This window comes from Aegilops tauschii, chromosome 4 (assembly GCF_002575655.3).
Source record: "Aegilops tauschii subsp. strangulata cultivar AL8/78 chromosome 4, Aet v6.0, whole genome shotgun sequence".
Taxonomy (NCBI): Eukaryota; Viridiplantae; Streptophyta; class Magnoliopsida; order Poales; family Poaceae; genus Aegilops; species Aegilops tauschii.
The window spans coordinates 69090972-69101141 of record NC_053038.3 but is presented as its reverse complement, the minus strand read 5'-3'; the positions used below and the strand labels follow the sequence as shown (position 1 = coordinate 69101141).

Genomic DNA, 10170 nt, shown 5'->3' with positions numbered 1-10170 from the left:
CAGCCGTCCCCACCGGCGATGAGCAGCATTAGCTCCCGCAGCTCCGGCGAGCCCTGCCGAGCTCCCCGCCGCCGGATCGGGCCGCCTCCGCCCGGTTCCTCTCGCGCCGTCGCCCCGCGTGCCCTGCCCCGCCAAGCCGCGCCATCCTCCTGCCGGCGCCCGCCTGGGATGAACGCAGCGTCGCCCCGCTCGCCTTCGTCGTGTGCCTGCGCCCGAGCCTCCCGTCGAGCTCCACTGCCTCCGTGCCCGCAAGTCGCCGCCGTCCCGGCTGCCTCGTCAACCCCGTCGTTCAAAACAGGCACCACCAGGAGCTTCTTCCAGCCTCGCGCGCCCGAGCCCCCGAGCTCCTCTGGTCGCGCACGAGCTCCGTGACCCCCAACAGCCACTTCGTCAGCCTCGTCGCCGCCGTTGACTCGTAGGCCAGCACCTTGCCTCCTCCTCCCGTCCTCTTCTTCGGCTTCCCCTCTCTCTAATCCCTCTCCCAGATACTCCGTCGCCATGGATGCCAGCCGCTGCATCGTCTCTGCATCGAGCGCCGCTCGACCCCGCGTTGGCCCGTCGACCGCGCCCTCGTCCCTGGATCCGGCTCCTTCGTCCGCCCTCGCCGGAGAGCGCGCCAAGTCCACCGCCGTCGCCAAGTCCGGCCGCGACCGTCGCCCCCTGCATCCTCTGCTTCGTCTCGACCGCGCCCCTGCCTCGCGTTGACTCGCACAGCGCCCGCGCCTGGGCCACCGCTGTTTCGGTCCAGCGGCCCCCTCCGTTGCGCCAGGCCCAGTGCGCCCAAGGCCTCCTCTGTAGATGGGCCAAGGCCCGCTGGGTGAGCCTCCAGCGCCCACCCTCCTTTTGGCCCTGCCAGATTCGGCGTGCCATGTTTTTTTTTCTGCTCTGGACGAATTTCTCTATTATCCAGTGAATTACAGTTTTACAGAAAACCCCCCGTTTCTTCATGCATTTAATAACTAATAAACCGTGCACCGGATTAAAATAATTTAAACATGTAAAATGCTTAGAATTTCATCTAGTTTCATAATATGCAACTTTCACCCATGTTAAAATTGTTTAAAATGCTGTTTGATTAAATTTGCTCAAATGCCATGTTAAAATGATTAATTTCATAACTAAATAACCGTAACTCGGATTTTAATAAACTTTATATGTAAATGGGGTAGAAAAATGCCTAGTTTAACATGGTGCACTTCATTTTGCTGTTTAACAATATTAAAATTGCGTTTATGGCAGAACAGTACCAAATCTAAATTATGGACATGAGGATTTTCCGGAATTGCTGTTTATTATTTCCGGCCTCATTTAACTTGCTTAAATAGTTAGTTTACTTATGCTTCACCTCTTGCCATGGTTAATAACATTTAATAATGTTGGCTACATAACCGAGAGAGAACTAAATAATTGATGTGGTGTTTCGTCAATATGCAACTCGTTGCATATTGAGCTCCACTTAATTTGTAGTGGTGTTTGTTGCACCTTGCCATGCCATGCCTCATTAAACCGGACATGCATCATACTTGATTGTGCATCATGCCATGTGTATGTGGTGGTTGTTCACTATGTTGTTTGTTTCTTTCCGGGTTGCTTCTCTCGTTAGCTTCGGTTTCATTCCGGAGTTGTGAGGATTCGTTCGACTACATCCGTTTGTCTTCTTCATGGACTCGCTCTTCTTCCTAGCGGGATCTCAGGCAAGATGACCACCCCTCGAAATCACTTCTATCTTTGCTTTGCTAGTTGTTCACTCTATTGCCATGCTGCACTACCTATCACTTGCTATATCATGTCTCCCATATTGCCATGTCAGCCTCTAACCATCCTTTCCTAGCAAACCGTTGTTTGGCTAAGTTACCGCTTTTGCTCAGCCCTTCTTATAGCGTTGCTAGTTGCAGGTGAAGTTGAAGTTGTTCCATGTTGGAACATGGATATGTTGGGATATCACAATATCTCTTATATTATTAATGCATCTATATACTTGGTAAAGGGTGGAAGGCTCGGCCTTATGCCTGGTGTTTTGTTCCACTCTTGCCGCCCTAGTTTCCGTCACACCGGTGTTATGTTCCCGGATTTTGCGTTCCTTACACGGTTGGGTGATTTATGGGACCCCCTTGACAGTTCACCTTGAATAAAACTCTTCCAGCAAGGCCCAACCTTGGTTTTACCATTTTTCTAGCCTATTTCTTTTCCCTAGGGAGTCGCTCTCTCGAGGGTCATCTTTATTTACCCCCCCGGGCCAGTGCTTCTCTAAGTGTTGGTCCGAACCGAGCAGCCTGCGGGGCCACCTCGGGGAAACTCGAGGTCTGGTTTTACTCGTAGCTTGACTTATCCGGTGTTGCCCTGAGAACGAGATATGTGCAGCTCCTATCGGGATTGTCGGCACATCGGGCGGCTTTGCTGGTCTTGTTTTACCATTGTCGAAATGTCTTGTAACCGGGATTTCGAGACTGATCGGGTCTTCCCGGGAGAAGGAATATCCTTCGTTGACCGTGAGAGCTTATAATGGGCTAAGTTGGGACACCCCTGCAGGGTATTATCTTTCGAAAGCCGTGCCCGCGGTTATGAGGCAGATGGGAATTTGTTAATGTCCGGTTGTAGAGAACTTGTCACTTGACCCAATTAAAATACATCAACTACGTGTGTAGCCGTGATGGTCTCTTCTCGGCGGAGTCTGGGAAGTGAACACGGTTTGAGTTATGTATGACGTAAGTAGGAGTTCAGGATCACTTCTTGGTCATTACTAGTTGACGACCGTTCCGTTGCTTCTCTTCTCGCTCTCTCTAGCGTATGTCAGCCACCATATATGCTTATTGCCGCTGCAGCTCCACCTCACTACACCTTCCTTTCCTATAAGCTTATATAGTCTTGATCTCGCGGGTGTGAGATTGCTGAGTCCCCGTGACTCACAGATTCTACCAAAACAGTTGCAGGTGCCGACGATGCCAGTGCAGTTGATGGGGTCGATCTCAAATGGGAGTTCAACGAGGAACGTGGTCGTTACTATGTGTCTTTTCCTGATGATCAGTAGTGGAGCCCAGTTGGGACGATCGGGGATCTAGCATTTGGGGTTATCTTATTTTCATCTGGATCTTGACCATAGTCGGTCTATATGTTTGTATTTTGGATGATGTATGAATTATATTTATGTATTGTGTGAAGTGGCGATTGTAAGCCAACTCTTTATCCCATTCTTGTTCATTACATGGGATTGTGTGAAGATGACCCTTCTTGCGACAAAACCACTATGCGGTTATGCCTCTAAGTCGTGCCTCGACACGTGGGAGATATAGCCGCATCGTGGGCGTTACAAATAATAACATAATTGGATCATATAACTATCCCTCAACATGCAACAAAGAGTCACTCCAAAGTCACTAATAGCGGAGAACAAACGAAGAGATTATTGTAGGGTACGAAACCACCTCAAAGTTATTCTTTTGGATCGATCTATTCAAGAGTTCGTACTAGAATAACACCTTAAGACACATATCAACCAAAACCCTAATGTCACCTAGATACTCCAATGTCACCTCAAGTATCCATGGGTATGATTATACAATATGCATCACACAATCTCAGATTCATCTATTCAGCCAACACAAAGAACTTCAAAGAGTGCCCTAAAGTTTCTACCGGAGAGTCAAGACAAAAACGTGTGCCAACCCCTATGCATAGGTTCATGGGCGGAACGCGCAAGTTGATCACCAAAACATACATCAAGTTAATCACGTGAATATCCCATTGTCACCACAGGTAAGCACGGCAAGACATACATCAAGTGTTCTCAAATCCTTAAAGACTCAATCCGATAAGATAACTTCAAAGGGAAAACTCAATCCATTACAAGAGAGTAGAGGGGGAGAAACATCATAAGATCCAACTATAATAGCAAAGCTCACGATACATCAAGATCGTATCACCTCAAGAACACGAGAGAGAGATCAAACACATAGCTACTGGTACATACCCTCAGCCTCGAGGGTGAACTACTCCCTCCTCGTCATGGAGATCGCTAGGATGATGAAGATGGCCACCGGTAAGGGATCCCCCCTCTGGCAGGCTGCCGGAACAGGGTCCCGATTGGTTTTTGGTGGCTACAGAGGCTTGCGGCGGCGGAACTCCCGATCTATTCTGCTCCCCGATGGTTTTAGGGTATATTGGTATATATAGGAGGAAGAAATACGTCAGGGGAGCCACGAGGGGCCCACGAGGGTGGAGGGCGCGCCCAGGGGGGTGGGCGTGCCCCCCTGCCTCGTGCCTTCCTCGTTGATTCCCTGACGTGCACTCCAAGTCCCCTGGATTGCTTCCGTTCCAAAAATAACTTTCCCGAAGGTTTCATTCCGTTTGGACTCCGTTTGATATTCCTTTTCTGCGAAACACTGAAACAAGGGAAAAACTAGAAACTGGCACTGGGCTCTGGGTTAATAGGTTAGTCCCAAAAATAATATAAAAGTGCATAATAAAGCCCGTAGACATCCAAACCAGATAATATAATAGCATGGAACAATAAAAAATTCTAGATACGTTGGAGACGTATCAGCATCCCACGTATGATTAACCCTTATTGCAAGCATCCGCAACTACAAAAGAAGTATTAAGGTAAACCTAACCATAGCATGAAACAAATGGATCCAAATCAGCACCTTACGAAGCAACGCATATACTAGGGTTTAAGCTTCTGTCACTCTAGCAACCCATCATCTACTTATTACTTCCCAATGCCTTCCTCTAGGCCCAAACAATGGTGAAGTGTCATGTAGTCGATGTTCACATAACACCACTAGAGGAGAGACAACATACATCTCATCAAAGTATCGAACGAATATCAAATTCACATGACTACTTATAGCAAGACTTCTCCCATGTCCTCAGGAACAAACGTAACTACTCACAAATCATATTCATGTTCAAAATCAAAGGGGTATTAATATGCATGAAGGATCTCAACATATGATCTTCCACCAAATAAACCAACTAGCATCAACTACAATGAGTAATCAACACTACTAGCAACCCACAGGTACCAATCCGAGGTTTTGAGACAAAGATTGGATACAAGAGATGAACTAGGGTTTGAGATGAGATGGTGCTGGTGAAGATCTTGATGGAGATTGACCCCCTCCCGCTGAGAGGATCGATGGTGATGATTCCCCCTCCCGGAGGGATGTTTCCCCGGCAGAACAGCTCCGCCGGAGCCCTAGATTGGATCCAGGTTCCGCCTCGTGGCGGCGGTGTTTCGTCCCGAAAGCTTCCTCCTGATTTTTTCCAGGGTGAAAGACATCATATAGCAGAAGATGGGCACCGGAGGCCTGCCAGGGGGGCCGCGAGGCAGGGGCGCGCCTAGGGGGGTAGGGCGCGCCCCCACCCTCATGGATGGTGGGTGGCCCCCCTCTGGTACTTTCTTCGCTCAGTATTTTTATTAATTCGAAAAACTGCCTCCGTGAAGTTTCAGGACTTTTGGAGCTGTGTAGAATAGGTCTCTAATATTTGCTCCTTTTCTAGCCCAGAATTCCAGCTGCCGACATTCTCCCTCTTCATGTAAACCTTGTAAAATAAGAGAGAATAGGCATACGTATTGTGACATAATGTGTAATAACAACCCATAATGCAATAAATATCGATACAAAAGCATGATGCAAAATGGACGTATCAACTCCCCCAAGCTTAGACCCAGCTTGTCCTCAAGCGGAAGCCGATAACGAAAAATATGTCCACATGTTTAGAGATAGAGGTGTCGATAAAATAAAATACGGACATGAGGGCATCATGATCATTCTTATAACCACAACATATATAAATATTGTCATACGATTTCTTATGCTCAAGTAACAATCTATTCACAATGTCAAGTATGAATCAGAAACTTCATTGAAAACTAACAAACTATAATCTCGGTCATTGAAGCAATTGCAATTTATCATAACATCGGAAAGAGTCTATGTAAGAGCTTTTCAGCAAGTCCACATACTCAACTATCATTTAGTCTTTCACAATTGCTAACACTCACGCAATAGTTATGGTTATGGAGTTTTAATCGGACACAGAGAAAGATAGGGGCTTATAGTGTTGCCTCCCAACCTTTTACCTCAAGGGTAATGTCAACAATAATGTTCATGCTAACTTACTTCCAATTGGATATATATATATATATATATATATATATATATATATATATATATATATATATATATATATATATATATATATATCAGGATCTTTCCAACTCAAGGTTCTTGCCAAAGGATAAAATGTAAAAAGGAAAGGTGAAGATCACCATGACTCTTGCATAAGTTATAAGACAAAAGTAAAAGATAGGCCCTTCGCAGAGGGAAGCAGAGGTTTTCATGTGCTTTTATGGTTGGATGCACGGAATCTTAATGCAAAAGAACGTCACTTTATATTGCCACTTGTGATATGGACCTTTATTATGCAGTCCGTCGCTTTTATTGCTTCCACATCACAAGATCATATAAAGCTTATTTTCTCCACACTAATAAATCATACATATTTAGAGGGCAATTTTTATTGCATGCAACGATGACAACTTACTTGAAGGATCTTACTCAATCCGTAGGTAGGTATGGTGGACTCTCATGGCAAAACTGGTTTAAGGTTATTCGGAAGCACAAGTAGTATCTCTACTTGGTGCAAAGAATTTGGCTAGCATGAGGGGGAAAGGCAAGCTCAACATGTTGGATGATCCATGACAATATACTTTATTTCAGATATAATAAAACATAACCCATTACGTTGTCTTCCTTGTCCAACATCAACTCTTTAGCATGTCATATTTTAATGAGTGCTCACAATCATCAAAGATGTCCAAGATAGTATATTTATATGTGAAAACCTCTCTTTCTTTATTACTTCCTATTAATTGCAACGATGACCAAAACTATGTTTGTCAACTCTCAACAACTTTTATTCATCATACTCTTTATATGTGAAGTCATTACTCTCCATAAGATCAATATGATCTCTTTATTTCTTTCTATTCTTTCTTTTTCTTTAATTCCCTCAAGATCATAGCAAGATAATCAAGCCCTTGATTCAAAACTAATCTTTATTATATATAGCTCACGGACTCGATTACATAGAAGGATCATAAAGCAAAACTCAAAAATAAATCATACTAAAACTTTATTCTACTAGATCAAGATATTACTAAAAGGATCGAACTAAGAAAAATGGTAAAGATAGGAGTGTGATGGTGATACGATACCGGGGCACCTCCCCCAAGCTTGGCAGTTGCCAAGGGGAGTGCCCATACCCATGTGTTTATGTCTCTTTCTTCGGAGGTGGTGATGTGATATTCTTGGTGATGATGCCCCTCAGGATACGATTCTCTTCCTCGAGCTTATTGACTTGTTGCTTGAGGTCCATTATTTCCTTACGGAGCTTACCCGTGACGGCTAGAGCTCCTTTCACCCATGGATGTTGCATAGCTGCGGGAGAACAGGTAACACTCTTTTTCATATTTTCATAAGAGAGAAATTTAACATTGGAGGGGATGACCGAGTTTGGAATAGCTGAGCTATGTAGTTCCCCATCAAGAATCCGGCACAGAAACGGGAAGTAACTTCTTGATCCTCCTCCAGGGCATCTATCCTTTTCAAGTCGGCCTCCATCTCTTCCTCTATTGATGGCCCAAAGTGGTCAGCATCACTGTTTGCTCTTGGCCCCGGTGTCGGATTAGACACCCGGCTCTCCCCGATTGATTCTTGAGAAGACATCTTGCTCTAATCTGCGACAGATACAGCTCGAAACAAAAACAGAGGATATTTGTGTGGTACGATGGTCAAAACCTTCGGGAGATTATATAATGAATTCTTACCGACCAAAAGAAGTATCGTGCAAGAAAACGGAGTCCGGAGGGCAAACAAGGTGCCCACGAGGCAAGGGCGTGCGCCCAGGGGGGTAGGGCGCGCCCTGAGGCACCCCGGCTTAGAGAAACCGGAACGCCCCGTATTCCAGCCCAGAGATCGAGGAGAAGTCTTCTGGAATACGGCACTGCTTAGCATAGAAAGAACCAGATTTCTATTATTACACGAATATGAATACAAGGTCTCCGATATTACAATGAATAACATCAGCACGGCGACACTGCGCCATCCTCAGTTGCTCTATGCAAGCAGCAGAACAACTCGAAGCAGCGGAATAACTCTAGCAGCGGAACAACGACGACGGTGGTGAACTCCACTCCGCAGGGACCCACACCACACGGAACCCATGGCCTCGCACTCCCATTCGGGTGGACCAACGGCGTTCCGACAAAACCGTCCTACTGCCATGACACTCTCCCGGCCACTCCGACTCACTCCCCACTGGGCTAGTCCTGGGTGGCCCCGTGTCTACCAAAGACACCAACGGCCACCGTCGTGGCAAAACGGCCACCGTCGTGGCAAGACGGCCACCATCGTGGCAAAAACGGTCTCAAACGGGGACAAACTGGTTATAACAACAACGGGCACACAAGGTTATGGCTGCTTACCGGGACAGGGTACCGCACGCCCATAACCTTCCCTCGTTGGAGGCACCGGCGAGAGGCATGAAAATAGACCCAGTTAGGACCTTCCCATAAAGGCAAGCGTGGTTGCACTGGTCAGCTCGATATGGTGGCACTATGACTCATCCAACAGTTGTTCAAGTTCAATTTAATCCGGTTAAACTTGAATGCAAATATGCTGAGCCATGATAAAATAACATGATGCAAATTACAATGCATGAACATGATATCAACATAAGCATGGAGGTGCAACATAACTATTAACCATATCAACAATGAATCATATCCAACTGAGCATGGCATACTGACTAGCATGAACATCACAAGTACATACTTCTCAAAAACATAGCATGACCACTAGCATCAACAATAAATATCATGCAAGAGCATATCAACAATGCCATCATGCAAGCATTTAACCAACTGGATACAATGGAACATGCATAACAATGGTACTCGGGACAGACGGCAGTCATGCACCGAAGACCATCACCAACATCAACATGTACTACTAGCAAGCATAAGCATATGAAAAGGAATACTAGCAACTAGCAGGGCATGATAACCAGGTGCATAACAACATAGCAAGAAAGTAAGCACTAACCCAGAAGCATTACTGAAACAACGATACCCATATTTTAAGCAAGAAAACATTTAATAAATATTCAAGTTGAAAACCATGGCTACTGCATGACTATCACGTAAGTGGATATTGTGACTTGCCTGGGGTGGAAGAAATCACTGGGAGAAGGTGCGAGAAGCTCGTAGAACGAATCGCCGGAAAACGTTCTCTCTCGGAGGGGGCTGATTAAGCGTAAGGGCAAATGGTCATTTTCAGAATATCAAAACATCATGAAAATACTACCAACAGAACGGGCTCGACGAGGCAAAAATGTGGGCTTTGGAATCACCTCAAACGGAGTTGCGAGCAAAAAGTTATAGCCCGACGAAGTTCAGGGACCAATCTGTAAACATTTCTCCACAAACAGGTCCCTGGGCTGAAAAACTGAAAACTTATTTCAGATAATACACTTTCAGAACGGGAAAGCGTATTCTTGGCCGCAACAGAGAGAAATACGCCTTCCCGAAGGGAAAACGTATTTGCTGTTGAAGCAAATATAGACTACGTTTTCGGACAAAGGAAGACGTATTTTGTGGAATACGCTTCCACTTATCCAGCGTGGCAAGGCGGGGTCGGGCGGCTGTGAGACTTACAGGCGGGGTCCACTTTATCCTCTCTCTCTCTCTCCTCTCGGTCCTTCTTCCTCCTCCCGACGCGAAGAACAGAGGAGCAGGGGAGGGGCGACACCGGCGACGGCCCGGCCAGCTCCGGTGGTCTCCGGCCGAGCTCCGGCCACCGGAGGGTTCAGGGGACGACGCCGCGTCCGACAAGAGTGGAGAGCAGGCGCCGGGGAGGGTCGAAGCGGCTGCGGCACTGGGGTCCGCGGCTGAACAGAGGGGCACGGCCAGCGGTGGCTCCGGCGGCTCCGGCCACCACTTGCGGAGCTCGGACCACCAGCAGGCACGGGAGGATGCCTCTCATCCGCCCTGGGGGTGCACGCACGTCGAGGAGGGCGGGAGATGGGATGGCCACCGGAACAGAGAGCAACGGCGGCGGTGCTGGATCTTGGGGCAGCGGCTTTAGGCACTCCGGCGACGAGATG

At 46.9% G+C, this 10170-nt stretch overlaps 1 long non-coding RNA gene across 1 annotated transcript; it reads right to left on the bottom strand.

The window, feature by feature from the left end:
• Nucleotides 1-9207: 9207 nt before the first annotated feature.
• On the bottom strand, nt 9208-9809 carry LOC141021198 (uncharacterized). The gene is made up of 3 exons (XR_012181374.1): nt 9722-9809; nt 9418-9512; nt 9208-9310 (listed from the first exon to the last, which is right to left on the bottom strand). It is a non-coding gene; the product is annotated as an uncharacterized lncRNA (long non-coding RNA).
• Nucleotides 9810-10170: the final 361 nt, after the last annotated feature.